The sequence below is a fragment of the Psammomys obesus genome, unplaced genomic scaffold (assembly GCF_907164565.1).
Source record: "Psammomys obesus unplaced genomic scaffold, mPsaObe1.curated_primary_1811, whole genome shotgun sequence".
Lineage (NCBI taxonomy): Eukaryota > Metazoa > Chordata > Mammalia > Rodentia > Muridae > Psammomys > Psammomys obesus.
Window position 1 is genome coordinate 6314 of NW_026595384.1, and position 25195 is coordinate 31508.

At 43.5% G+C, this 25195-nt stretch overlaps 1 pseudogene; it reads right to left on the minus strand.

Annotated features, from left to right (window-relative positions):
- Positions 1-1444: 1444 nt before the first annotated feature.
- LOC129685730 (60S acidic ribosomal protein P2-like) lies at positions 1445-8282 on the minus strand (annotated as a pseudogene).
- Between the last annotated feature and the right edge of the window lie 16913 nt (positions 8283-25195).

Below are 25195 nucleotides of genomic sequence, written 5' to 3' on the forward strand. Positions count from 1 at the left end.
GCCAACACGTCTGGACCTCAGATTTTTTGGAAAAGTCGGGGAATTATCCCAGTTAATGTAGTAGGTTGCCTACAGCTTAAGTAGTCCAGAGTATGGATGCAGATTTGTTTGGTCAGTCATTTAAGGCAGGAAGGTCAAAGAGAAATAATAATTATGTAATTAGTACATGCTGCTTCCAGATGAGGCCGACAGCCCACAAGTCACGTGTCATCTCTATGTGTCAGGCTGCCTGAGACCAGAATTCTATCTCCATGGCTTCTCTCCTCCTCCTCTTTCTCCTTCTGAGTTATTCTTTATACAATATTCTGTCTACATGCCTACACATCAGAAGAGGGCACCAGATCTCATTATAGATGGTCATGAGCCACCAGGCAGTTGCTGGGAATTGAACTCAAGACCTTTGGAAGAGTAGCCGGTGCTCTTAACCTGTGAGCCATCTCTCCAGCTGTCCCCTCCCCCCATCCCCCTTTTGTTCTTTTTGGTTTTTCAAGACAGGGCTTCTCTGTGTAATAGAGCCTCGTCTGTCCTGGACTCACTTTGTAGACCAGGCTGACTTTGAACTCACAGAGATCTGCCTGTCTCTGTGCTGGAATCAAAGGTGTGTGCCCCCATCCCGGGTCTTCCTACGGCTTCTTGCCCCAGTGATTCAGCTCATAGTGAAATAGTGGAGTGTGCTTACACTGAGTGTGTTTACTCTGTTTACACTGAGACCATGAAATGAAATCTTGTCCAGCCAGAAAAGTCATTTTCCTTCCTCTCCTTGAGCTGGAGTCATCTGATCACAGATCTTAGCAGCTTAAATAGATAGACACTGGAAATATGGGGAGCAGAATTTTAGCAGAACTGTTGTATCCGATGTGAATCTGGAGTGATGGCACCTAAGCTTTGAAGTAGCCTTTTGTTGGGGATTGTCATCTGAGATTTTTATGGGCTTATTATTTGGAAGGATTCTCAGGGCCTTTGCATAACTTAGTCCCGAAACAGGCCTGCCAAACGGAAGTCACCCATGGCTGAGCGTTGCTTAGGTGAAACTTTCAAGACAACCCCTAGATAAGTTTTGGTATGAGAAAATTGACTTGCTACAGGTGCCTTTTTTGTGTAACAATAAGAAGAGCTTCTAGCAAGCTGTCAGCGTTCAGTCCTTGAGAGGCTGATCTCTCCCTGATGTCAGGAAGCCCAAATTCATCCTGCAGTGGCCCAGACCCAGACAAACGTAAACACCAGGTAGGAAGGGCTGGGGAGTCCTGCAGTGCTTAGGGTGTGTATCACTCCTTTGAGAGCACAGAGTTCAGTTCCCCTTTGTGTGACATGCACACATACATATGTGTGAGTAAAAATAAAATAAATCTTCCTAAAAAGATACTTTGATAAGGACATGGTAGGGAATTTTCTTAGTGACTGAAAAAAAAACATAAAAAGGCTTTATTCGTAGGGCAGCAGGAATTTAATCAAACAAGCCAAATCCCAAGTCATCATCTGACTCCTCCTTCTGTCTTTCTTCTCTGCTGCAGCAGGGCAGAACCAGCAGCAGGAGCTACAGAGCCAGGGGCAGCAGAAACAGCCCCAGCCCCACCGGGGCAGGCACACTGGCCAGCTTGCCAGCACCCTGAGCAATGGCATCCTCAAGGTTTTTTCCGTTCAGCTCACTGATGACTTTGTTGAGCCTGTCGTGGTCAGCCTCCATGCCTGTGCGGTTTAGTTAGTATCTTCTGGATGTCTTTGGTTCTAGCAGACGAGCTGCCCCAGAGGGCAGCCACTTGCTAATTTGTGGTTTGTTTTTGTTTTTCAAGACAGGGTTTCTCTGTGTAGCCTTGGCTGTCTTGGACTTGCTTTGTAGACCAGGCTGGCCTCGAACTCACAGCGATCCGCCTGCCTCTGCTTCCATGAGTGCTGGGATCACTGGCATGCGCTACTGCTCCAGACACTAAGTTTTTAAAAATCATATTAATTTAATCATAATTGCATACCATACATTAAAAAATCCATAAAAGTTTTCATGTGCTTTTGAAAATGGTGTGAAGGGCATCCAGGAGAGAAGACTTACTGTAAGTTCTGCTTGAACACTCCAAATTCAATATAAAATTCATAACTACATGGAGAAATGAGGGACATTAACTAACACTCAGAGGACAGACTGGGATAAAAGCCTCCTTTACGCCAAAGCTTGCCCGAGGCACACAGATCGGCTGTATTGACTTTGGCAATGCCTCTACCTTGCTAGGCCAATGAAGTTAACTGGCATTGAAAATTAAATTAATAACACAACCCAGATCCCTCTGACTTTCTCTTTCTCTCTTGCTGGGTCATAGTCTGATCTGGATGAATGTGATGAGACCCTCTGTTTTGCATTCATTCCTGCCTGTCTCTGGGTCAGGACCCGAACAGCCCTCCCTACCCCAAGGAGAGGCCAGCCGCCTGAGGACACCATTCATCTTAATTGTGTACATTCACAGGCCCTTAGTGTCCATATAAGGAAAAGAGAACTTATATTTACTCAGCAGAGCATGTCCAATAAATAGTATTTGTTTACAGTTGTATGTATATCCGGTTAATCCAGTTTGTAGGAAAAAAAAAAAATCACATGGCTCTGGCCAAAAAGATCCTGCAGTGGGGGTGAATGCTTTAGCACTTGCTGGAGTGGCTCAAGGGACAATCCTTTGACCTTGCAAGCTTGAAGGAGACAGCCAGGTGTGCCCAGGAGAACCAGGGACGGTGGAAGGACACAGAGGGCACAGCTACCTGTTGGGACTAGACTTGAGGGGGTCAGGGAAAGGTACGGGTTTCTGAAAGCCACAGAGTCTGACCTGAAAGGGCCTTAAAATGTTCTCCATGAGCCTGAGTTTTCTGGGGAAGGAGGCATAACTCCTGAAAAGGCGTGCCAGAAAATGTGGCCGGTTAGGGACAAAACCAACTCCCCCAGGCAGGTTTCCGGACTCCCCATCCTGAAGTCTTGTGTCAACCCACACTGTCTTCTCTCTCACCAGAGCTTTGGACCTTGTTAGGAGACGAAGGACACAATCCGTAGCCTCGCTCCTGACTTCTGGTTGACTCTGTGCAGAGGGCGTAGCCACTGACCCAGGCGACCTGGCTCTAAGAGCTCAGGTTTCCAGCAGAAAGGCGAGCCCTGGGTGCTTTCATTTCTGCAAGGAATGCCACAGGAGGTCTGTTTTCACCTGTCCTGCATGTTGCCTTGGTTCTTGGACCTGTCGGCAGCTTTGTTTCCTCTCTCACAGTTTGTGAGGGCAGCCGCAGACATGGTTTAGCAATTCCAGAAAACAGGCCTATTACTCTTTTTTTTTTTTTTTTTTTCTCTGAAACAGGGTCTCATGCAGCCCAGGCCTTAACCTCACAATATAGCCAAGGATTACCTTGAATAGGAACCCTGATTCTTCCGCTTCTACCTCCAGAATGCTGGCATGATAGGTATGCACCCCTACATCTAGTTTATGCACTACTGGCTTTCGAACCCAGGACAGTGCTTACCAGGCAATCACTCGGCCAGCCCAGCTCAGCAGCCAAATTATTATTTTTTTCCTTTAAGATTTTATTTATTTTATGTATCTGAGTGCTCTATTTGCATGTACACCTGCATGAGAGGGCAGTAGAGGGTGTAGATGGCAGTGAGCCACCCACGTGGTTGCTGGGAATTGGACTCAGGACCTCTGGAGGAGCAAACAGTGCTCTTAACCGCTGAGCCATCTCTCCAGCCGCATCAGCCAAATTCTTTAAGCATTTGAGTTGGTCTCTTTCAAATAGTTCTTTAAAAGTGGCCGAGCAGGTGGCTGTTCCCTGTGAAACTGGAAAAGCCAGGTTTTCTTACTGTGCTGGAGGTTAAGAATCCTATCAATATGGTGCGAAAGTACAACAATTAAGACTAACTTCTGGCCAGGTGGTGGTGGCACACACCAACTCTCTACAGCACTCTCCCAGCACCCTCCAAGGTATAGAGGCAGGAGGATAACTGTGAGTTTGAAGCCAGCCTGGTCTACAAAGTGAGTCCAGGACAGCCAGGGCTACACATGGAATCCCTGTCTCAAAAAACCAAATAATAATAATAATAATCATCATCATCATCATCATCATCATCATCATCATCATCATCATCATCATCATCATCATCATCAACAGCACACCAGAGTGATTCCTGGGGCTGTGATGGCTTAGGCAGGCAGAACTTGCCACACAACCGTAAGGACCTGTGTTTGGACAACCCTTAAGTACCGGCATTAAAAAAAAAGCTGGTGTTTGTCCATAATTGCAGCTCTACGTAGTTTGCTGGCCAGCTGGTTTGGCCAAATCAGTGAGTTCCAGGTTCAGTGAAAGACTCTGTCTGAGGAAATAAGGTAGACAGACAATGAGGAAAACACTTGACTTTGACCTCTGGCCTCTACATGTCCAAGCACTTAGATGTGTATACACAGGTTTAAGTGCTTTCTGATTGAATCTGAATGTTGAAGTGTTGTGAATGGTAAAGACAGAGACGTAGGCCATAGTTATGCTGAAATGATTCCTTTCCCTTAGAATTTTATTAACGTCACAAGATTCAATTTACACATGAGTTGGACCAAAATTTCAGAGCCCATCAAAGTCATATATGATTCTCTTTATCCCATGTTATCATATCAACCACAAAATGAATGCCAATCTGATGATTTGTTACCTCTCCTATTATTAAGTCACGTTAGGTTAAATTTTATTTGGCCACCTTTGTGTGTCTGTTCATCATTTGCACACATGGTCCTGGAAGCCAGGAGGTGGCATTCGATTCCCAGAAAATGGATGGTGTGAGCTGCCATGTGGGTACTGGGAACTGAACCCAGGTCCTCTGGAAGAGCAGAAAGTGCTCTTTACTGTTGAGTCATCTCTCTAGGCCTTTAAAGATTGTTTTAAAAATTAATAGCACATGACTTTTCAAAGGAACACATAATTAGGAAAACAGCTACTATCTTAACCCCGCCATGCCCCACTTAATCACTCTTGTATATCTCTACCGTGTATTCCAGATAAGTGTAATATTAGTGCATATGTAATAACAACACAGCATAATACTGAAGGCACCTATGCAATGTATAATAAGACTACTCATACTCTTTTCTACATATTTTACTTTACAGCGTGTATTTTTATCAGTGTCTTGTGAATAGTTTTCAATCTTGACTATTATTAGTTTACAATATTATTTTATATCTCTGTGTACACATCCATCACATGTATTTCACTAGTGTGTTACTCGCAGATGATAAATTGCCTCCAAGTTTCATCTATAACAAATGGCACTTCAGCATCCATCTGTCAAAATAGATCTCCCTGTGTGTCCTCTGATGCTTTCCTGTCAAAACTTTCTGAAGTGGAAGGGCCTTGCTAGAAGGCCCATTTCCTTTAAGTATCCTGACACACATCACTAAGTTGCCCTGAAGAAAAGATATACCCTAAATCCGTGCGTGGTGAGCTTTCCTCACAATCCTGTGTGCACTATCTCTTCGCTTCACAGTTTATCGAGATGTAATTGACAAGTCATGAAACCCACTCACTGTCAAGAAACAGTTCAGTGAGTTTCAGCCAGACATTGTACAACTAGCAAGCAACACAATCTAGTTTCAGGACATTCTCCAGGCAGTAGCTTTTGGAGTTTGTTTGTGAATACATAAGTGAAGGCAGTGTAATGGTTAGGTTTTATGGATTTTTATATATATATTAAATATATATAAATAAATATATATTAAATATATAATATATATTATATAATGCATATTATATTATATATTAAATATATATAATATACTAAATATATATATAAATTTTATATATATATATATATATATATATATATATATATATATATATATCTCAAAAGGCGGGACATTCAGTCATTCCAGGATGTTTTTTTGTGACTATACTCAATCAGTTTTCACAAGAGAGACCTGAAGCCTATCACTGCGGTTTCTATTGTAAGTAAATATAACGCTATAACGGGACTTTCCTCAGACCACCAGCTCCCAATAATGACACGGAGACTTTTTATTAATAGGAAAGCTCGGCCTTAGCTTAGGCTTGCTCCCAACTAGCTCTTGACTTAAATTAGCACCTTTATATTAATTTATTAATATAAATTATAATATTAATATTAATATTAATATTAATATTAATATTAATTTATATTAATCTATGTCTTTCCACATGGCTCATCACCTTTCCTTAGTCTCTTAGTCCTGGCTGGTGAATTCCCCCCTCCTCAACTCATTCCTTCCCAGAAGCCCTGCCTTACTCTCCTGCCTCAGCTATCAGCTGCTCAGCTCTTTATTAAACCAATCAGAAGGTGCTGAAGGGACCATTTACAAAATATGATACACCTATATGAATAACAATACCAAAGTCTGGCCTGTAATCAGATCTCTGCCAGAAGACAGCGTTTCCACAGTGCACAAAAAGTTCATACCGATATCATGCACTACATATATAGCCCTTTTGAAACTTAACCATGGTGTTTCATATGTTAAGAGCGTGTTACATTGCATTGTTGGATATCGTTACACAATGTAAGTATGTCACAGTATGTTTACCATTCTCCTGTTTCTAGATTCGGATCTCTGTTTTCTTAAATATTTTTATTAATTATTTGAAAAATGTACACATGTAGGCAATGTATTTTCATCCTCTTTACTTCAGCTGCTTCCCCCAGTCTTCCCAGATCCACCCTTACCTCCTCCAAGCTTTGTGTCCTCTCTTTTTTTTTTTTTTTTTTTTTTTTCTTCAGTTTATAACAAGCTGAGTCCAATTTGTGCTGTTTATGTACTTAGGGTGTGGAGGCCACAGGAACACAGTCATTCTACCAGGAGCAACACCCCTAACAACCGGCTTTCCCTCTCTAAGACACCGTCAGAGGTCAACAGCTCCTCAGTTAGGCAGGGACTCACTCGTGAACCCCTTCCCCTCTGGCTGCTGTGAGTTCACGAGTGCAGTGGTCCCATCCAGACACAGTGTGCACTGATTCTCCCCAACCTCTGCCTTCCTCTGTGATGGTCTTTGAGGGAAGGAAGGTGACACAGATGTCCCACTGTGGGGTGAGTACTCCACAGACTTTGTACTCCATACTTTGATCAGTTGTGAGATTCTGCATTAACTGCCATCCACTGAACAAGGAAACTTTTCCAGTGAGGTCTGAAGAATGTATGGATATAAGGACATGTATTTAGGGAGCATTTTGATACAGTTATCAGTTTAGCAAAATAAGAGTAGTAGCTTTACCCCCTAGGGCCTATGAGCTTCTCAGCTTTAGATCCCTGACCAGATTTATGGTACCAGGCATGTATTTCCTACTGTAGACCTTGCCTCAAATCCACCAAGAAAGTGTGTTGGTTATTTGTATAAAATCTGTGCCGCAAGTGCACTCACAGTTTTATCTTGCCAGGACAATTGTTATCAAGGCTCACAGGGCAACCGCTGGGTAAGAGACAAGTCTGGCTGGTTGCTGTTGTTGTCATTTGGCTTGTTTTAAATCAAGGAGAGATGGTCCAGTTGTTGAGAGCACTTGCTGCTGTTGCAGAAGACCTGTGTTCAGTTCTTTGCCTTTACAGGGCAGTTTGCAACCATATGCAACTCCAGTTCCAGGGGATCTGGCGCCCTCTTCTTGCCTCTATGAGCACACACACACACACACACACACACACACACACACACACTCACAGGCACATGTACACATGCATGGCACACTTACATACGTACAGGAAAAACATACATTAAAATATTTAAAAAATTTGAAGGTTTAAAAATTATTATTACATTTTATTTATTGGGCATGTGTGTGTACTTGTGATTGTATTGGTGGACGGCAGGCGACAGCCTGTGGGAAGCCGTCTTGTGGCTTGGTAGCAAGTGTCTACCCACCGAGCCATCTTGTTGGTCAGTTTCTGGGTTTAGATATAAGTAAGGCTGCAGCGAACACTTAAATACAAGTGCTCTGCAGACACATTATTCGCTTTTCTCAGATAAATAGCTAGGGCATAGAATTTTTAGGTTATGGAGTTCATCAGGCAGCAGTCAGACCCATGTCAAAGCTAAGCGATGCTAACTGAAACCCAGCAGTCTAATCAACAGGGTGAGGAGAAGATTCAAGGGCCGGATCCTCATGCCTCACATCGGTTACTAGAGAAACTAGACCACCACGTACACGCTACCCAGAGGCTTCCGGGAGTTTTCGGTCCACATACGTCAAGGAACTCGGCTGTCGCTGGTGTGCCACCAAGCTGACTACGCCGTGGCTGCTCACAAGAACCACAAACCATGGCAGAAAGACCAGGGCAGGTGGTCATCAGAGTCCCTAATCCCAGGGCGGGTCTGAGCAGCGAAGAGAATGAGCGGATGGCTCTTGAGCATGTTTCATTTGTGTTTAAACAGAAAACTGGGGGTGGGGTTGGGTGTACAGGGGAGATCTCGGTGTGGTCTTGTGTGCCTGTAACTCCAGTGCCACAGGGTGAGGAGGAGTGGAGACAGGGGTTAACGGAAGCTTGCTGGTTGTCAGCCTCGCTGCAAGGTCAGTAAGAAAGCCTGCCTTAAGAGCAAGTTGGAGAACAACCAGACAGGATAGCCAACGTCCTCCTCTGGCTTTCACAAGTACACAGACGTGTGCATTTGCACACATACACACACAATCAAAATCTCAGCATTTGTACTGGTTTACGTGCTGGGCAGGACCCCATTTATTCTACCTCCTCTCCTGTATTCAATACTGGAAATAGTTTTCTTTTTTGGCACTTTAGTGGACATGTGGTGACACTCCATTTTAATGTTACATTACCTTTAAAATGGCATCACATTTTCAATTACTTGATCACCAATGAAGAGAATTTTTTATATAATTTTCTGATTATTAGAATCATCTAAATTTCTTCACAATGAAATTTTCCATACATCAGTTTTCTCAGTTAAAAGGACACCTGTATTAGAGTTCTCTAAAGGAGCAGAACTGATTACGTATGAGATTTATAGATGTATATGGCACACATATATTATGACATATATGGAATATCACTCACTCACACAAACACACATGGAATTTATTAGGCTGATTTACAGGCTGTGGTCCAGGGAGTCCAACAATGGCTTATTTCACAAACAAAGGTTGGTGGTTGCTCTGTCTTTCTGCAGTTCCTCTCTAGCGCTGGAGTCCTAGAAGACTCCCGGATTGCTGCTGATCTTCAGTCTACCCTGAACCCCAAGGAAGTCAGTTCTGATATAGGTAAAGGGGGCCTATGCAACAGCATGGACAGGCCTGCCAGTGAGAGCAAGCACAAGCAGACAAAAAGCAAACGCTTCCTTCTTCCATGCGGCTTTGTGTGGGCTGCTCTCAGAAGGTGTAGCCCGGATTTAGGGGCGAACCTTCCCATCTCAACTGTTATGATGACGTAATGCCTTCCCAGGCGTGCTGAGCACCTTAGGTTTTGCTTTACTAAGATGTTGTCTAACTGACAACCAAGTCTGCAGCAACTCCTTATGCCTTGTATAAGATTGAACTGTAAACTAGTTTTAGAGTATGTCAATACAACATGGCTTATATAAGTCCTGCTCTCTTTCAAATGCATCGTATGTTGGTAGGGAGGGAACACAAGTTGAAATTTTCCCACGAATTTCAATTTCATTATTTAACAAATAAGGTCAGATGGGTGAGGGAACTTCAGTTATGGGATGAGCCATGCGTGCAGTGTATGGCCTGGGAATGGAAGAGAACAAGGCTAGAACCACACTTTGTTTTCAACTTTAGAATCGGGCAAAACTCTATTCTGTTAAAACAACAGCAATAACAACAAAACTGTTCTGATGAACTGATAAAAAAAAAAGAGGTTTGTTTTGTAAACAAGGAAAGGCTAAGAGAAGCAACAAGTGAAAAGCTGGGGTTGGGAGAAACTGGAAGAAAATAGGATAGACTTTGCATACTTGTTTTCTTTGCTTTTTTTCCAATTATTTAGTTTTTCATGTATGTGTGCATGGATGTGCCAGTGCACGCACAAGCATGTGCATGTATGTATACATGTATGTGTGTGGTGTGTGTATCAGTGTGAGTGTATGTGTGTGGGGGTGTCTCTCTGTGTGAGATGTTCTCATTGTAAGCTGCATTCTAGCTTCTCTGTAAAGCGTCACAGAACCAACAAAACCCAATGTGCAAGAAATTAAAAAAAAAAAAAAAGAAAGAAAGAAAGTTTAGTAATCCTAGTTCTCCAGCAGGAACAACACAGCCAGGAACATAGTCATCTACACCGTAGGTCCACAGGGAAGCTCAGAGCTCCAGCTGCTGCAGAAGCAACCACAGCTGAAGGGCCGAAGCCGCTTGAACATGGAGGAGGGATCCTAGGAGCCTGTGACTGGTGACAATCAAGATTTAAATAGATATACCTTGGCACTAAAACAACAGAATAGCTAGGTAGAAGTGCTGGCCCTCCACACTGCCCCCAAAACAAACAAACAAAAACCAACAACTAACTTGGGAGGCTAACTTCCCGGTGTACCTTTTGAAGTTTAACCTTTTTTTTTTTTCCTGACAGTTTTGAAGATAATAATTAAAATACCACCGTCATCACCCTACCCTCTCCCTGGCTTATTACAAATCCCAAGGACCATAACAGCAATGTGGCTGAGGGCTCATTGCCAGTGAGATGCCGTGGTGGGCACCTGTCTGGTCTCACCTCAGCTGCTTTGTTCAAATACCCTGGAACGACTGTATGATCATCAGCTCCACTTTACAAAATGAACAGAGCAAACCTGGGAGGACAGATATACCTTACTCAAATAGGTGTGGCTGAGATGTAGGAGCTGGGCCTCAAGCTCGGGTTCTTATGGGACAGCAGACTTGCAACTTTTTCTCTTGTTTCCTGAGAAGGTCCTGGGCACTCTTCAAGAGTCAGGGAGTGTCCTGCTGTTCTTGAGTGTCCCTCTTGTCCAGTGAGTGACAGTCCTGAGTGCCTTGGCCAGCAACCAGTCCTCGGGGAGAGATGGTATTTCACTCTCTCTGTTGATTGTTTTTTGTTCCTTTCTCTTTGCCAGCATAAGGTAGTGCCAATAAGAGAGCCTTGCTCATGGAAGAGATGCCAATAAAGCTACCACAAGAAGATATCCCCAAGCTGGGCACGGTGGCACACACCTTTAATCCCAGCACTCAGGGAGGCAGAGGCAGGAGGATTAGTGTGAGTTCAAAGCCAGCCTGGTACAAAGGGAGTCCAGGACAGCCAAGGAAACACAGAGAAACCCTGTCTCGAAAGAAAAAAAAAAAAAAAAAAAAAGATATATCCAATAATGACAATTTTCTCTGTGTGGACCATGGCCTCTGAAAAAATTCAAAGAAGCAGCAGCATAGAGGACCCTGAGGAGATTTCCCATTCCTAGGAGAGACGATGAAGCATAGAAGGATAGGCTCCTGAAGGTTATCAAGCAAGGCTGGCTGGAAGTTACCACGCCTGACTTTAGCTCAGCCTAGCAAGAGAAGCCAGCTGGTCTCTGGACAGAGCCTGGGAAGTAAAAATTCTCCCAACCCGTGTGAAAGCCCAAACCTGCAAGAGATTGTAGAAAAAGACCTAAACGCACAGATTTAAGAGTCAGACCTCCTGGCTCATGCCCTAAGTAACCGGCTCTGTGCCTCAAACTCCTCGTACGAAGGGGAGAGCAGGGTACAAGTAAGAGCCTGCTTTGGGAGATAATTTGCAAAGAGTGCAAGATCATTCTATGAGACGGTTAGCAGAGTGAGAGCAGAGTTCCTGTCGACAATAAACACGTGCATGAGGACCCTCCAGCGGGGGCTAATTTGCTCAGTGTCAGCTATCGGCTACAGGGAGCTGTATCAGCGAACACATCTTCATGCAGGTGAGGGCACACTGGCCGAGTTATGGATCATCGCCTCCGTTTTATAAGTGCACCTGTGGGAATAGAGTTTCCCTGTCCAAGGACAGGTGGGGAAATCTTAGCTCAGGCCTCCCTCAATTGCCAGAGGTTACGCCACAGCTGTTTGCAATTTCGGATCTCAAGACGGGGTGCGTTCTCCCTTTTAAAGTTGGTGGCTGGGTGACGAGGCTGAGCACCGCAGAAAACTTTTTTTTCCTGGCCTCGAATAGGAGACAGGAAGATAAGCCTGCTGAGCAACTTTACAACCTGGTCGGGGTTGGGGCGGTTTCAGATTTAAGGTCAGAGAGCTGAGGGAAGGGACAGGCTAAGGAGGGCGGGTGACGAGTCACGTATCTTCTGTGAGGGGACGAAGAATCCCAGGTATTCTGGCCGTGGCCAGCGTTTGTTTTGCTGTTCGCTCACTTCATAGCTCTTCCCAGTCATCTCAGAGGCAGTGGTTAATCTTGGTGGCCTTGGGATGGGGAGGCCATTTGGCATGTAATGTTATCTCTTGTTACTCTGGCAGCCATCCTAAATCTAACTGGCTTTGATAAGCTGCCTTGAAAAGGAAGGGCTGGCTCACAGGCATCCTGCCCTCAGAGACGAGAAGTAGGCCTAAGTAGACCTTCAGCTGGGACATCTAGGCAGTTGGAGACTGGGGCAGGGTGGCACAGGGTCTTTGTTTTCCAGGCTTAAGGCGGTATGTATTTTCATGAGTGTGCACAGCCTGGCATGGCTCCGTGCTTTGCAGCCTTCCTTTGGTAAAAGGAGGTGTGAGAGCTAAGCTTTTGTTTTAAGTTTAAATTATTGTGCCTAAGTAATCTAGAAAACAAAAATGCCTCTAACCTGTGAGACCCACTTGCCCAAGGACGGATAACTTCCTGGAATGGAGGCTGCTCATGTAAGAGAACAAGTCGTGTGTTTTCACTTCTGTAAACGAGGTTGGCTGCCCTAACAGCACAGGTTGTGCTTGGTCACACCTAGGTAGGAGATACATAGGCAGGAAATATAGTATGCTTGCCCCCAGTTGGATAAAGCCTGGATTTACGTAGCCTGTGTCTTTTGCCTTTATAAGGGCCTCACTAAAGTAACTCTCAGCCATTCTCTGGGAATCCTAGGTATGGATCTGGCCAGTGTCCATTTTCCTGGCTAGTATTTAAGAAAGCTTGGTTCAAACCTTGTGGTAGTGCTTTTGTTCTTATGGTGGGATTAACAAGCTACTTTGTTTGAAAGTAGAGACTTCAAATGCTTTAATTTATAGAGGCTGGGCAGGGGATTGGAGGGCCGGAAGGGAAAAGGGGGAAGGGAGAGGGGCGGGAAAATGGAATCAGGGAGAGATGGGTGATAACTAGGAGGACATGATAGACAATAAGGCAAGTTTATGGCCAAGCTAAACCATTCCTGGCCATCCAGTTCAGCCCACGTGAGCCATAAACCGAAGAGGGTTGTTACGTTCCTAGAGAAGGTATGGACCTATGTTTTTATGTAAAAGTGCATTGAAATGGTCTATGTTGACCCAGGTAATGAGTCCATCTTATGTTCTTTCCCATGGATAGCACACCTTGCCATGATATAATCAGGACCTAACACTAATGCAGTCAAGAGAACAGGCATTTTATCAATTCAAGGATCCTGCATAATTGCCCTCTTATTGTCACCCAGGTATGCACCCAGACTAACTCCTTAACTCCTGATGGCTGTTAGTTTCCTCTCTATTCATGTAACTGTGTCACCACTAGAAACTTCTGTAAATAGGGTCATGTAATTTGTAACTTTGGGGCCTGAAGTTTTCCGACTCGGCATAATTACGGACTGATTTGTCCAGGTTTTCACATGTGTCAATGGTTTGTTATCTTTCATTATTGAGTAATAGTCGACGGTATGGACTACCTGCTGTAGGACATCCTGATTGTTTCCAGTTTGGGACTTTTGTGAATAAAATAATCGAAACATTTTTATACAGGTGTTTTGTTTTTTTTTTTTTTTTTTTTTTTTTTTTTTTTTTTGTGTGTGTGTGTGTGTGTGTGTGTGTGTATGTATGTGTGTGAACAAATTTTCATTTCTCTGGGATAAATACTTGAGAGCACAACTGGTTGGTCATTTAGAAGCTACAAGCTGTCTTCCCACTCTATAGCACTTTCACAATTCCTACAGGGAGGTGTGAATGACCGAATTACCCAACCTCTCTGCCTCCTCACCAGTGGTTAAGTTAGTGTTCTCACAGTTTTTGCTTTAGCCATCCTGATAGGTGTTAGGCCAGAGGTTTTGGGATAAAAAGCAAGATGATCTGGGCCAAGAGGTGCCTTCCCTTTTCTGCTGACCGGGAGCCAGTGCTTTCAAAAGCCCGTGCAAAACACTGGACAAAGCCAGCTCCTAATTCCAGATTCCACAGTGACAACTGTGCCTAAGACCAATCTACAGTGCTCTAAACTCACCAAATAAGGCCAGGACCCCAGTACCTCACCTTCATGTCACAATTCCCCCATGCTCACTCCCCTTTAAGAAGCCCATGCCCCAGCCCAGCCTTGGGACTTTACTGACCACTTCCTGTGAGGTCAGTGAATTTGCCTGAGAGCCCAAGGAACCTGCCTTTTTACTATAAGTTTGGCTCAATTCAATTTATTATGTAGGTGGAGAAGCCATTCAGTAGCCATGTCAGGACTTCTTGTGGTTTTAATTTGTACACCCCTAATGGCTTGTGGTATTGAATATTTGCCTATTCATGTCGTATTTGCTGTCTGAATATTGTTCTTGGTGACATAACTGTATACACATACACACAGCAAGAACGAGAGAGAGCAAGAGCTAGAGAGACACAGAGAGAACTATGATGAGTGTGGGGACACATACTTGTAATCCTAGTGCTAGGGGTGCTAAGATAGGAGAATAGAAGCCAACGTGGGTTATATAATGAACATGGGCGTTTAGGGTCAGCCTGAGCTACATAGGGGGCCCCTGTGTATGGGAGAACAACCTGAAAAGGTCATATATATGGCATACGTGTGTGGGTCTGTTTCTAGGCTCTTCATTTTGCTCTGTTAGTATATGCATGTATCCCATTGCCAGCCCCTCTTGCTTAGGCTCTCTTTGACGTCACTCAGCATCGTGCAGTTTTCCACACATCGTTACCGATTATGTTTTGTTAGTGTTATACCTCAAGATTTCATTTCTTTCCAATTACAGATGATATTCTATTTTTAAATCTCAGCACTCACTTATGACTTGCTGCTAAATAGAAATAGAATTGATTTTTTTTTCTTGTGTGCTATATCAAATTCTGAGACTTTGCTGAAAAAAAAAAAACCAAAACATATTCACATGAAATTTTCCCGGCTGGAGTTCAGAATTGCTCAGGACTGAGGAGTTGTCCACATCCCCTTTTAAACACTCTGTAGGGATTTCTGAGTTGATGAGATTTAGGTGGAGTTTAGACATTGGCCATGGTGCCCATGGTGGATTGAGACTTTGAGGTCCTTACCCAACCCTAAGGCTTCTCTACATTTTTCAGAACCTTGTGCTGTTTTATTTATAGTATTTATAGTGTTTAGTGGGAACTAGGAGAAAGGATGTTTATTCATTTTTTTTAATGGATGTGGACATCTCATTTTTAATGTTAGAAACTAGTCATAATGAAAACTGGGGCATTTTGGAAAAGTCTGTCAAAGAGATATGTAATCAGTGTCTAGCCTGAGGGCTATCCATTGTGATTTCATGTTAACACAAGGGCACTGAAAGAGGAAGTGTGTGTGTGTGTGTGTGTGTGTGTGTGTGTGCATGCTTACTAGTGCTTGGTCAACAGGTGTGTTAGGAGAAGGGGCTGACAGGTACCTTTGGGGCTTTTTGGGCACATGGCCCAAAAGGTCAACACTTCTAAAACAAACACCTCAGGTTTCTATAGGGCACTTCCAACTTCTATGAAACGCAGTCTATTTAAAACTGTGCTCAAGTTTGTTAGAGGTACTGTGTGTGTGTGTGTGTGTAGGTACTATTTGTGGATGTCTTTTTTCAGGATTACAATTTGATCATGTTTTTGTTAAAGGTACTATTTTAGAACTTATTAATTCTTAAATTATCCACTTAGAAGATTGACTTTATTCTGATTATAAGATTACTATAATTCTATATTAGAAAACTAGAAACATTTAGACAAGGAATAGAAGAGCATAATATATCCTTAGGCTCTTTATTTATGGACCATTGTTAAAACTATGGTGTATTATTATTATTATTTTAGTTTTTTTTGAGACAGGGTTTCTCTGTGTAGCCTGCTTCAGACTGGCTTTGAACCCACAATGATCCACGTGCCTCAGAGATCTGCCTGCTTCTGCCTCCCAAGTGCTGGGATTAACAGTGTCTACCACCATGCCCAGCCTTTTTTTTTTTTTTTTTTTTTTTTAAGATTTGTTTTTATTTGCATATGTGTATCTCTATGTCTATGTGTGTATAGCACATGTATAGCACCCGGAAGACGGAAAAGGGCATCAGATCTCTTGGAACTGGAGTTACAGGCAGTTGGGGACCACCTCGTGCGGACACTGGGAATGGAACTGGACTTCTGGAAGAGCAGCAAGTGCTATGAAGTACAAGCCATCTCTCCAGGCCCCATGACAATTCTTTATTTGCTTTCTTTCTTTTTTTTTCCCCTCCCTCCATTCCTTCTTCCTTCTCTCCATTCCCCCTCTCTTTCTGTTTCTCTTTCTTTCATTCTGACACAGGGTCACTGTGTAGGCCAACTAGCTGATCTTGAACTCATCCTGGAGTTGTCTGGTCTGGAACTCTCCATCCTCCTGCCTCCACCACCCTGAACACGAGAAGGACAGCTGTGTGCCACCATGTTCAGCTTTCTTGTACACTTTTAACCATGTTTTGAACTACTTTTCTCCCACTTCAATTTTCCATATATGTGCTTTCCCAGCTTTGAATATTTTGAAAAAAAAAAAAAAAAAAAAACAACAAAAAACAAAAACAAAAACAAAAAAAAAAAAAAACCCAAAACATGGTTGTAGTTCGCTTTGTGAGTTCTATGATGCAAAATTCAGCAACAGTTTTACTGTCAAGCATCATTATTTTTCACTACTATGAACAGTTGTGTGACCAGAACAGAAGTGATGTTTGAGCAGGTTTCATTAGTTTCTGGAATTATGATTGCTGGGACAGGAGTATTTAATTTATATCATCAAATCAACCTCCTCAAAGGTTACTGGTTTACATACTCACGTGCTCTGAGAAGAGCCCCTGCCTCCGCTGTTGTCGTGGAGGCAATGGGTGTTACCGCTTTTAGATTCTTTGCAAGTTCTATGGGAAAAGAAGCTGTTTCATTATCTAATTTGCATCTATTATGCTACAAATAGTACTAGATATCTTTTCTCCTTTTTACCTTTTAAAGTTTGTTCTGAGAATTGCTTTTTGCTCTCAGCGTTCCATCTCCCCTTTTTCTTTTTCTTGCATGTTTTGTAAGAACATCTTTCTAGCTCATCATTGCTTTTTAAATTTTGTTTGTGATGCCACCTGACAGGGAAGTCTTCAAATTCGAATTTATTACTCATGTAATAAATGTACTCATCTTGGGAGTCCAGCCAAGCTTCTGTGCTTCAGAGGCCTTCTATGTTGGTCCAGTTTTCCATTTCTCACGTTAAGCAGCCACAAAAAATTTAATGAAATCTCATGTATACATTCTTATGCTTGTAGGTTAGGGGTTTGGGTATGGCTTGGCTGGTGATTTCTGTACATCATATGATGTTGCTAGAATTTATTGCATTATGATCAGTTTATGGCTCGGCCACTTTGAAGAACCCAAGATGGAGTACATGTCTATTCCCTTCTTGTTGTGGTTTGTGATGTGGGTTCCATAGAACCTGGGTTCTATGGAAGAGCAGCCAGTGCTCTCAGTGCTCTTGATCACGGAGACATCTCTCTGGTCTGAGCTTATGTTCTTTCACTTTCTTTTCTCTTCTCCTTCACCCTTCTCCTTTTCCAATTTCTTCCTACCATTTTAAAAATAAGCATCAATTCTATAATTCACCTAGAAAATAATTTTATATAGATATGAGAGACAAATTCGATTTTTTTTCACCTAGCAAATAATTTCATCATGTCTTTATCTGTGGCTGTGCATGTTTACAGACACCAGCGTCTGTGCAAATAGTTATTCTGCTGGTAGAATGATAGAGGAAAAGAATAAAACCTCTCTGTTTCCTAGAACTCTTCATTCCCCGCGTAGTGAAAGTAGAACACCCTGGCTATGTCCAGCCTGCCATCTGAGAAGCCGCCAACATCCCCAGCTTGCTTTTTGAACTGTCTTTTTTTTTTGGCTGGAAGGGCACTGTGACATGAGGCCTGGTTGTTGACCTAATTTAGAGGGGTTTCTACATTTTAATCTACTTCTTAAAATAGCAGGCTCTCCCACGACAGCAGAGTTGCATGCTCTGGGCTGTTGCCCTGGGTTATGGCTGAGGAGACCTTGTTGTTTCTAAGTGACATATCTCTTGGGGGTGATTGCTTCTGAGATGAGGTAACTTGCCTATTGGACTGTTTCTGGTGGGGAAAGCATTAGCTCACTTTGATGAACATACTTGGTCAAAAGAAGTGGTAAACTCCAGAACCACGGAGATGTTTCCCTACAGCCTCTACCTCAACCCTAAGATCCCATCTAACCTCGGCTCACTCAGTGCTCCTCCATTCCTAAAGGAGCCCCTGGCTTTCTACCTTCGTCTCTATAGCTTCCATAACCAACTACAAAGTGTAGAGCTGAGCCCTGTGTCAGGGCTTGTGAAACAGTGCGTTCTTCTGCTCCATCATCTGTTTTATTACTTGCTGTTGATTAGGGGTGTTGAGTTCCTTGGGGCAAGTTTAATCTATCATTGTCAGGTACCCCCAAACAGCCACCAGCAGCTGCGGCAGCAGCAGGGGGAGCAGTAGCTGCCCCTCTTGGGGCTCTGGCATCTATATACCCTCTGAAGAGTCCCAAGAATTCTAAATGTAAACTATTTTCAGCTGGCTAAATCACGCCCCTGCCAGAGCATGAGACAAATATGATTAGCTGCTGTGGTCAATCTGAAGCAGTCCCATATCCCACACCTGGGATCAAAACGAAAACATAGTCCTATAACATTTCTATATTTTAAAAAAAAATTCTCACTACAACTCCAGTCCTCCTTATGCCGAATACCCTGAGCCATGTAGTTAGTAAACAACGGAGCAGAAACTCCAACCTTAGTCGTGTCTCAGTCTTTAAACCCAGGCTGGTCTTGTCTTTCATCTTAACCCCCAGCACTTTTGCTGAGGAGTGTTTTCACCTCTCTCCTGTGGACAATGAGCGTGTATAGCAGCCTATGCTCTGGTTTACAGGGTAGGACACCTGCTTGAGGACATGTAATCCGTCTGGCAAGAACTGCACATTTGGAACTCTGTCCTCCGGACAGTTTACAACCTGTTGCGTCTGCTTTCAGCCAGTTTCTGCTTCCTGGGGAGCCTCATTCTCTCATTCAGCACACCGAAGTGACATGCTTTGTGAAATAGCTGGCTGAAAGATTCTTGGGGTGTCGCCCCCTCCACCGCCCCGTGAGTTTCCCAAGCAAGTTTATTCTGCAGGATCACGGCACCGCTTCTTTTCCAGAGAAAAGCGTCCCATGTCTGATCCTAGGACGTCTGATCCCTGGAGAGAGGAGTCATAGGAGGAAGAGATTTCACAATGTGAAATTGTACTCTGGTCATTGCTGAAGAATCTGGTCGGTTTTCCACTCATCTCGTGGGTGGAAGGCCCTGCAGCTGGGGAAGGTAGAGGGTAGCATGCGGGGACTTCCTGCAGGAGCTGGAGCGGGGAAATCAGAGCAGGCTCCCTGGATTCGTTTGCTGAGGCTACCGTAACAAAATCCCGCAGACAAGGAGACTTCAGCGTAGCACTAGAAGTCAAAAGTCCAAGCCAAATCAAGGTGACTTCGCTTGGCTTCTAAATGGCCACCAATTTTCTGCGTGTATATATGCTTTTTCCTTTGTACGTGTGGTACCCTGGGACCTCTTTTTTTAAAAAAAACAACAACAACAACTCTGACTTCCTCTTTTTATAAGGATGTCGGTCAAGATGAACTAGGGTGTACCCCAGGAACCCCTTTATTAACTTAATTGCCTCTTTAAGGGTTATGTCTCCAGATACAGTCACATTCCAAGATACAGAGGATAAGTGCAAAAAAAACATGTAGGAGGGAGATACTTCCTTGTAGGTCTCTTCTGGGCACAGGCAACAACGGAGATCCAGGCATTCAGCACCTGTGGCTCTGCCAGCAATCCTGAGAGTGTAAACAGGAAGGAGAGCCGGAGAGCCTGAGGCTCAGTGAAGGGATAATGAGTCCCCAGTAAAGCAGCAACCGGATCCTCATCTTTTGCGCTTAATGAAAATCTTAGCGAAGGAAACTGACAAACGTGTCTTCAGGGTCCAACAGTTCTCATACATATGTCTGTTGGTTCCCCCCCCCCCAATCTTTTCAAAAGAATCTTTAAAAAACCTGCCCTGGGGTCTCCCGAAGCAGCACCACATTCTTCCTGGGGGTTCTGTCCTGTACCAGTCTTCGCTTTTATGCGGAACATGGATGTGGGCAAACCTCAGGAGCTGCCATTGCAAGAGAATCTTCTCTCAGGAGGCGAAGACCTGACCCGAGCTTCCGCCTATTCCATTCCTGCCACCCAAAGGCTGTAAAGCCGTCTTGAGCTAATGCTTTCCGGAGGGCTTTCACTCCTCAACCAGGTGGTAGCTCTGAGTAAAGCAGGGTCATTGTGTTACACTTGATGTTCCCAAGCCTGACCTTATTCTAAGTTTACCCATCTCCCACTTAGGGATGACCTAGTCAACCTTTGCTATTGCAGACCCTGTCGGTTACCTACCAGGAAACTATCTATCGCTCCCCGCCCAGCCCACTTTCTTCTTTGTTATTAAGATCTGAACTTCGTTTGCCCATCTCTGAAGGTGAAAGTTCTTTTAAAAAACTCAACTTCTATGCAACCACAGGTACATCCTCATTGCTCCAGGCCAAAAAACATGGCCTCCCTCTGCCTCACTGGCAGCTTATACAAAAGCTGGCTAAAGAGACATGAGGAGGCTTCTGATAAAGAGATATAAGGTAAAGACATTCCCTTTCATCATCATCATCATTTTTTTTTTTTCTTTTGTCAGTATGTAAGACTTGACTCACAGCAGGTCTTGGGGCTCTGGAAAGAACTGCAAGGTAGAGTTGATTTGTGATATTTCTATGTCGATGAATTACCCCAATGATTCAAGACTTGAGACTCTAGCTCAAGACTTCCCATTTTCCATTATGCAAAAAAAAAAAAAAAAAAAAAGAAAGAAAGAAAATTAAAATCTAACTTTTTTTTTTTTTTTTTTTTTTTTTAGGCTGTTAGTTTACTGTCAATTGCTGGACAAAGTAGCTGACAGGGCTCAGGGCTTCTGTTTGCAAAGTTAATGTTGGCTGCGGAAGGTAAGTTGAAAAACTTTTCTCTCTTACATATGAATAAAGAAAAAAAGGCAGGCATATCTGACTGATGGTTCTGGCTGGTCTTTTTCCTAAAAATGCTTCAATAATTCAGTGATCTGGTTCTTAGGAGAGAGGTCCTAATTTCTAAAGGCAGATCTGGTTCAGGAAGAGTACAAGCAAGAGGTGTAAAAGAACTTTCTCCCCTCTGGCAGGAGGAAGGGCTCTCTGTCGATACCTTATGGACAGCGAGAAGAAATTTGAGTGTGTGTTAGTTGCTTGGGGTTAGTTCCCATGAGCATGATCCCAGAGCGTGACTCTAATCTTGCCAAGCTGGGCTTGAGCGAAGGCCTGATCAGTGACCCGGACTGCCTGGTAGTAGAGGAAATAGCTCGGGGCAGGGGAGTGCTGACAAGAACACACCTGACATTGTGGGCTCCAACGTGAGACAGTTCACAAATTTCTATGCCAGTCACTGTGCACAGTATGTGTCAGACACTGTACCAGCTGCTTGACAAACAAGGAGACATGATCATTCCAACGAGGAACATGTAGTCTGCAGCACAGGCCAGCCTTCAGGCAGCCCCCCTCTCTTCCCACTCCTGTCTGTCAGCCCCAATCTTGATGCCCTGATAATTTGGACATCTCCCTCCTCCCACTCTTAAATTATAGTGTTGCTGGGGTATAAATTATGCATGCCATCTGCTCTTACACACATTCCATGAGGTTTCCTCGTTACCAAGATTCAGAAATAAAGTTAGTTAAAGACTGTCAAGAGTTACTGAACACCTACCATGAGGCAGGCAGAGGGCAAGGGACACACAAAAGTGACTAAGATATCATGCACATTAACAGAACAGGGCCCAGGTGCTGTTAAGTGCCCTCCATACTAGAAATCAGAGCAAGCAAAGGGATGACAAATAGCATTTGAATGGTGCAGACTATAAGTACTAGGGGAAATTAACTCAATTCAGCACAGTCTATTATTATTATTATTTTATTATTATTAAATTGAGTAATGTTAACAAGCACTGAATCAAGCTCCTAGGACACAGGAATAAAGAAGTGCAAACTCTCCCTTCCAAGAGTTCACTACGAGCAGTGATGTGGCACTGTTAGTCACCTCAGTACCATTTGCTAAGCACTAGATTTCCATACAGCTCCTCACTTAACAGTTAACTTTACCGCATGAGGCATCTGGAGGTTGTGTAACGTCCACAAGATCACAGAGTTAAGGTGACAGGTGAGAGATTAATGAACAGCCTATTTACCAGTCTTGTGTATAGCAGGTGTAGAATGGACAAAGTAGGATTTTTAGGCAGGAGAACTGGGATAACAAATAAAGTGACAACCACAAAACTATCATATGAATAGGTTGGCAGAGTGTTCTTGCGGAGGATGTATAGTTTACCCCTGTTCGTTCAAATGCTGATTTCTCTACATCACTATCTGCTTTCAATCCAGACACTGCCTCGTGATGTTAATTCTAGGTATCTCCTGTCTCAAGTTTGTGTGAATATATCCACCATTTGTTCTCTGTATTGCCAATAAAAGGCAACGGGCCAGTGCTGAGCAATACAGAGAATACGGTGGGACATCTGGGTCCAGGGAGGGGAGGAAAGAGAGAAAGGAAGTAGGATATGGAGCCATAAGGAGAAGACTGGGAAGCATCAGAAGAAACAAACTGGACCTAGGAGATAATTAAAAAGCAACTATAATGTGGGAAATCTGAATGGGAGGAATCTAGACCAGCTTGGAGGTACAGGATAAAGTAATTATTGCTCAGTATTGTTCTCTAGGCTAATCAAATAAACCCTAGCCTCTCTGTGTGGTTATTTGGGTATTTAGCTGGTTAGGGAACAACCACTGCCTTACTAATAATAGAAATAAATATTAAATGTTAATAATTATTCTACAGATAGGTGGTTAGAAGGTATACTGGTTCAAGAAAGTGGCAGTTGTAGGTTCTTCTCTCTGGTCTAGGTCCTCCCCAAGCTGTGGAGAGAATTTTTGGTTTCTTTAAAAACACACAAATGTTATAGGAATATGTTTTTGTTTTAATACCAGTGGTGGGATACGGGGCTGCTTCAGATTGTCAACAGCAGGTGACTATGATTTGCCTCGTACTCTAGCAAGGTGTGATTTTGCCAGCTGCAGACAGTTTCTACAAGTGTATGACATTTGTAATTTTGGAGAATTGTTGAGAAGTCGTGTAAACTCCTGAGCCCCAGAGGGGCTGTGGTGGCTGCTGTTTCTTCTCCTGCTGCTGCTGCTGGTTGCTGTTGGTTGTGGTTTGTTAAGCAGTCATATACAAAGAGAACAGAAGAAGAAATTGACCATCTTGACGTTGAAGATCAAACTTGCCTCAAGAAACTCGATGCCCCCAACCAGCAGGAAGTAGTCTAATGATAATGTGCCCCCTTCCCTTTTATCCTTCTTTCTCTCTTACCTAATGTTGGGGGGTTGGAAGTGTGGAATAAGGGTGGAGAAGGGCGGTAGATAAAGGAACCCAATAAAGTAGCCAAAAAATCTAGTTATACCAAGCCACAGGTAGTTGGCAAAGTTTATAGAACCAGGATGAATCTCCTCCTCTTGAGAGGGCTGTAAGTCCAATTAGACAACTATTGGTTACCAGAAAGATATAAGTGCCGGGCCATCGCACCACTGGATCAGCCCTGTCTGGCCGGTCATTGTTGTGGCTCAGAGGCTGTACTACTGGGTAGAACCACTGATTTATTTTTCTCCATTGATGGCTTGCATAGCAAATTCAGTTACTATAAAAGCTAGTCCCCAGGGAGGAGGCTTCCAAGTCACTTCTGCCTTGATTCCTCCAACTCTTGTGTCTGAAGTGTGTGGCATCTTCCGCAATAGGTTCTTACCTTCAAGTTCTGGGAGACAGCCAAGGGCGATGGCAATAGCTTATATTGTTTAGGCGTTTTCTTGGGCTCCCTTGAACAAGACCTTTTGATCGGGGGTTTCCCCCCAAGCCCTGGTTTTTTTTTTTTTTTAAATAGTCTATAGCTCTTGTGGGATTATTGTCACCCCTAGTGGTCTACCTGTGTTTTCACCCATGTGACCTAACTCTACTTGCATGCATACACATACTGACTATGTGTATCTTTTCCATAAATACATCCTCAGTGTTCATTCCTCCCTCCCTCCTCTATATGACCCTCCATCTTCCCTTTACAGCTAAACTCCCCTTACCCTGTTTCCCCCATTTTCCTCTTTCATACTGCTTGTGTCCTGCTATTCTCCTCTCCAGAGCACTCTCCTCATGATCCCTTTATACCTCCTCGGTTTCTGAGTTCACTCCAGGTCCTACACTCACATCTGAAGATTTGGAGCTAGGATCCACAAATATGAGAGGACACACAGTGTTTGTCCTTCTGGATCTGGGTTGCCTCACTCAGCATAATATTTTCTAGTTCTATTCATTTCCTCGCAAAGTTCATGATTCCATTTTTCTTTGCAGCTGAATTAAATTCCATTATGTATATGCAACATGTGGTTCATTTCATTATCCATTCATCGGTTAAAGGACATTTATGTTGTTTCCATTTGGTAACTATTGTGAATAGGACAGCAATGAACATGGCTGAGCAAGTATCTGCAGAGTATCATGTCTTGGGGGTTATATGCCTAAGAGTTGTAGCTTGACCATATGAAGGATCTTCTTTCAGTTTCTTGAGATTCTCTACGCTGGATTCCAGAGTTTGTAATCCTACCAAGAGTGGACGAAGGTCCCCCTTTCTCTGCGTCTTTGCCAGCATTGCTGTCAGGTTTGTTTGTTTGTTGTTTTTTAGACATGGTCTCACTCTATAGCCCCAGCTGCCCTGAACTGACTATCAAAGTCATAAAGATCC